Source organism: Chaetura pelagica, unplaced genomic scaffold (genome assembly GCF_000747805.2).
Source record: "Chaetura pelagica isolate M959 unplaced genomic scaffold, ChaPel_1.0 scaffold106, whole genome shotgun sequence".
Lineage (NCBI taxonomy): Eukaryota > Metazoa > Chordata > Aves > Apodiformes > Apodidae > Chaetura > Chaetura pelagica.
The window spans coordinates 4073464-4078991 of NW_009954222.1; positions in this window are offsets into that span (position 1 = coordinate 4073464).

Here is a 5528-nt window from a genome sequence, read left to right on the forward strand (position 1 = left end):
CTTTTTTAAGCTCTTGATCTTTTCTGCCAGCCCCCTTGGGACAGGTTGGCTGTCTAAGGCATTTAAAAGGGCACTGGAGATTTATATTTGTGCACCTGCATCCCTCCCAGGGAACACAGGATACATCTGCGCTGAGTACTCATACGCAGTACTCCTTTGGGATGAGATGGATCACAGATTCTGGCTCGGGCAGCCTGAAAAATTTAGATTTTATCCCACCATCCCATAAAAACATATAAAACAGGGCAGGTGCAGGAGAGGGAAAGGAGGTTTTCACTCCCAGTTTCCAATCCAGACAGCCACCTCTGTGGGAACACCATGGCAGCAGCACTGCACGACAGCTCGCCAGCAAGCACAGCAAGCTGCAGATTTGGGAATGGCTTGGTTTGCTGGCCGGGCTGTTGGGAGTTGCTACCACCTCCTCCTCCCAGAGGGTGAAGTTGTTCCACACTTTGCCCTGCTCCTCCCTCCTGGAGTAATTTCACAGGGCCCATGTGTGCTGTAAAGGCAATAAAGCAGGCGGGCTGGCGAGGTTGGGCAGCCAGACAGAGGTATACACAAACAGAGCTGGTTGATGGCTCCTATTGCTCCTCGTTTTTCCAAAAGTCAGTGGAGGCCAGTTAAAATAAAGCTGACATGATGGTGAAATAGTGATTACCCTGTTTTCTGCCAGCGTTCCTGGAAATGCAGTTCATAAAACATACTGAATCATATAAAAGTCTTCTAGGATTCGGCAAGACAGGGAAATTAATCTTTTCTTCATTGGCATCTATTTTAGCTATAATGATGAAACCACACTCCTTCAGTTCTTCTGAAAGTTAAACACTGTTATTCAGAGGACCTGACTCTGCAATCCAGTCATGTTGAGTAATGTTTCAAGGGGATTTCACAGGGACAGCTTGCACAAAAATACATTGTTTTCCTACAAATCAGGACAGCAGAACAGGTGTGTAAGTTTTGTCACTGCTGTTGTAATTTTCAAGCTGCAATCAGGAACAATATGAAGTCTCAAGTGAAATACTTTGTCCCATATTCAACAGCATTCTGGAAACTTGCATGCCATTCCATGAAGACAGGCTAAGAAAATTGAGGCTGTTCAGCCTAGAGAAAAGAAGGCTCCAGGAGGACCTTACAGGAACCTCCCAGTACCTTAAGGGGGCCTACAGTAAAGCTGAGGAGGGGCTTTTCATCAGAGAAGATAGTGATAGGACAAGGGGTAATGGTTTTAAACTGAAACAGGGGAGATTAGGTTAGATATTAGGAAGAAATCCTTCACTATAAGGGTGGTGAGGAACTGGAATGGGTTGCCCAGGGAGGTTGTTGATGCCCCATCCCTGGAGGTTTTTAAGGCCAGGTTGGATAAGGTTTTGTGCAACCTGGTCTAGTGGTAGGGTTCCCTGCTCATGGCAGGGGGGTTGGAACTTGATCTTTAAGGTCCTTTCCAACCTTAATGATTCTATGATTCTGTGAGTTTAGAGGACACATTTCTTAGAGTAAGAAATGGGTTACAATAATGCACCATACTTCCACCAAAGAAAAAAGAAAATGTAGGGAGCTCTGCTGTCAGACTGTTGTGGGAGCAGAAAGCTGAGAGGTTGCACAATGCAAAACTGCCAAGGTGGAGATGCAATCTGATGTTCCCTGATAGTCCAATTAAGAGATGTTGTCATAAGTAAGAAATCTTTCTCCTTATTTAAAGACTAAATAGCATTACAGTCTAATAGTGGAAAAAACCTTTCCAAGATATTTTGTATATGGGTTATTTCTTCTAAAAGCATCTCATAAATCACACCACCTTTTCTCCTGCTGCTCCAAGGAGGCATCTCAGAGGCCACATGTTTTGGAAGGGAACCAGGAAGATTTTTGGTTTTTTGAACCAGGGCAGTGGCAGCAAGGGCATCACGCTCAGGTTGCCAGGGCACAGATTGCATGGTTCAGAGACAGAAAGGATCGTGACTGCAGTGAAGGAGAGAGCACTGCTGCTCTGCTCTGCTCTCCTGGGAAGACCACATTTATGTCTGCTCACTTCAGCCCCACGGGGGGAAAGAAAGATTCAGAGCATAGCACAGCAATAAGAGCACTTTTTCAGACAACATATTTCCTTATGCATTCTGCAGCATCTAGCTCTGTCTTCTTTAATGTCATTGGGGTTTGTGGCTATAAAATTCCTCATCACGAGCCTTTTAATGCAAGATAGACTTTTCTACAAAATCAGTAATAGCCACTGTTCACCTCATAAATACAGGAAGCAACTGATATTTTATGGTGTTATCCATGCCTCATCAAGCATTGATGTATTCCTTGTAAACACATATTCTTTATTTGGTTAAGGCAATAACAATGCCATGTGCCGGACTTACCATTTGTACATTACTCCTATCTGTAATGCATTCCATTTTCTGTGCTAAACACCCCAAAAATCCTGTGTTATTGATCTGTACCAGTTTTCCCTCATTGCCTTTCAAATCACCACACAGATAGCACTTTGCTGCAAACACATGAAGTGAGTGATTTATATCCTGGCACAAGAAGGAGTGAGAATCACATCAATGATTTGAAATGTTGACTGGGGGAGGGGAGTGGGGGAGGAAAGGGGGGAGGAGGCAAAAGAAAAAACAAGTAAACAAACAAACAACAAATGAGCTGACAAGTTACAAACAGATCATCATAAAGCTTCCCCAAACTATAAACCTCTTGCACTTCAGCAGCCTGCACCAGGACCATTTCAAGGGCTGAATTTGCCATCTCTGCTCAAGGCAGCCACTGGGTCAACAGAGCCCAATGCCTTCATGCCAAGGATAGGCTTGCAAAAGTACAAGTCTGGGGATGGTTTTAATGGCTGCACTGATTCTCTGTGTAAATGCCACCTTAGTCATAGGTTGGGGTTCCTTAAAGCTTCAGGGGGAGTTTTAGGAAACACTTGCCATTCATCAGTCACACGAAAATGCTTGACTGATGGCCAGAGATAAGGGTGGGTTATGAGCTCTCTGCAAATGCCTCTTCTTTTTTACCTTGTTTTACATGCTATGAAGTAAGATAAGAAGAAACCAATTAATTTCAAGAATAACCACTTCATATCTTCCAGAAACTGCTGTGTTTAGTTCAGCCAGGTGTACAATAAACATATGTTCTCTTCTAATAGCCTACCAACAAGATGGATAGATCAGCGAGCAACTTTAGATCTGGCACAAGCTGCTAACCTGTTGATGTGAAACCTGATGTAGCTGGGCTTCAAGCACAGCTTTCTTCCAAGCTGCTTTCTAGAAAGCTGGGCTGGAATTGAAAGGACAAGATTATAAAACCTTGTCTCCAATACTCTTGAGCCACCAAACCAACCGGCATACACCACCCTGTCTGTACATACCATGAGGGTGAGACAAAGCTACAACTTGCTAGAGACAAAGCTACAACCTGCCTGTGTCAGGCAGGGAAGAGATCTCTCTCTGTGTTTTTTATTAGGTCCCATTTAATAAAGCTTCAACTGCAATTGAGAAGCTGCAGCTCAAATAAAAATGACTGCTATCACAAATCAAGTAAAGTGTTATCTCCCCTAATACTATTAGTGGGATTCGGCTCAGCAGAATAAAGCTGCAATAAATATAATCAAAGGTACTCCAAGAATGCCTGTTGATAAGATGCACCATAATTTTATTTGATTTTTCTTACAAAATTGTGGGTTTCTACTTGCAGTAGTTTGATTAAGGGGTACATGCATTTACTGGCAGCAACATTACATTTCATGTCTAGACAGCTTTGTGGACATCAGGTGAGATATTTCTCCTTTGCATGTTTTTATGATTCAGAAAAAAAAAAATAATAATCTGTGTTCATTAGTGCTTTCAGCCATGACAATAATTCCTTTTCAGTGGTTACTCAGTCCATTTCAGATTCCTTCTTTGACCCAAACAACAATGTTCTTTTTTGGGTGATTTACAGATAAAAGATGTATTGACCTTGTTTGTCAAACCCATTTGCCTCTGAATGTATGTCATGCTGATTTTACAACTGATTCATCTTATATTAGTTTACATTCTGTATAGAAACTATAGGGTCTTAACCACATTATCTTGATATTTAGATGAATTATAATAGTACACAGGACAACTGCATTCTATGTAATATGCAGTATTACATATTGCAATATGTAATTACCTGTTGTTATATGTAATTATGTAATAATGTGCTAAACGTATATCATTATGAGACTACTAAAAAAGCCAGTGTTAATGGATAAAGTGTTCTCAGTTCTTGGGTGAGGGGTAGGATCCGGATGGTTGGAGCTGTAGTTTGGATATTCATTTAGGTGCAGCTTAGTCCTAATTCCCTGGTACATTCTCCTGACACCACTGTCAGGCCATCTCTGCCTCGTGTTGCTCATCTGTCTGTGCCATCCTTCCCACTAGCTGCATGAAAAATGGTTCCAACTACTCTTATTCTAAAGAAATTCTATTTTTTCCTCTGTCCTCCCTCTAACTATAAACCAGCTTCCTGTCTTCATACTGACCACAGCATCTTGAGCTTGAGGTGTTGCTGATAACATAATTTGAGATCCATCTATCTGATTTTCATGGAGGAAATCAAGCCAGGAAAACTTGCTTTTGGGTTCAGGTCTGGGGCCAGCTGAGACTCAGCTTGTCCTCATTCAATTGCAACTCAAGTTCAATGAAACTTCAAAATAAAGGTTCAGGTTCAGTGTTAGTGCCAATGCCTGAAGAGGATGGTAAGGGGTTTTAGCTTGGTTTTGACTCAGGACTTTGAGCCTAAAACCCACTTCTACTGAGGAAGACAGTTCTGTGCCCTGCTTTTGGGGTGTAGGGTGGGTTTTTTTAGGATTGTGATGTTTCAGATGCTAATGTGTTGAGAGTCCTACATGACATTAATACTAGTAGGTTTTTGCCATTGTGAATTTAGACAGATTATTATCCCACCCTTTATTCTGGCAAAACCTTACGTTAGTTTGTGGAATTATAGCAGAGATTTGTTGTTACAGAGGAAAGAAATGAGAAACCGGAAGCCACTGTAGGTACTTTCTGAACAAACAACATTCGGAAATCCTTAGAATAAACCATTTATTCAGTGAATGCAGTTCAGGAAATCAATTGTACTGAAGGCTACTTTATGGTGCTAGGTACTGAAATTATGGCCGTGTTAAAGTCAATTATTGTTTTGCCATTAACTTCAAGTTGGTTGGGATTTCATCTCTTGGTTTTGCTACCGGAGACAGGAGCTTGCTGGAGGAAACAGGGCCAGAGAAATGCCACCACAAAAACAATACAGGAAAGGAGCTACACATTAGCAGAGCTACATCAAGTGATAACTCAAACACCTAGTCTATATAGGTTCAGGTGCTGACAAGTGCAAAAACAGCAGGGAAAATAAAAGTACAATTTTGTTCTGAATGTTTCAATATCTCTCAATAGCACCTCATTATAGGAAACAGGACTAATGGTTTCTTATTACAAGACCAGAGCCTCTCACTTGCTGCCAATGTAGCAGAGAATGGGAATTTCCATTTTGTTGCCCTTCTG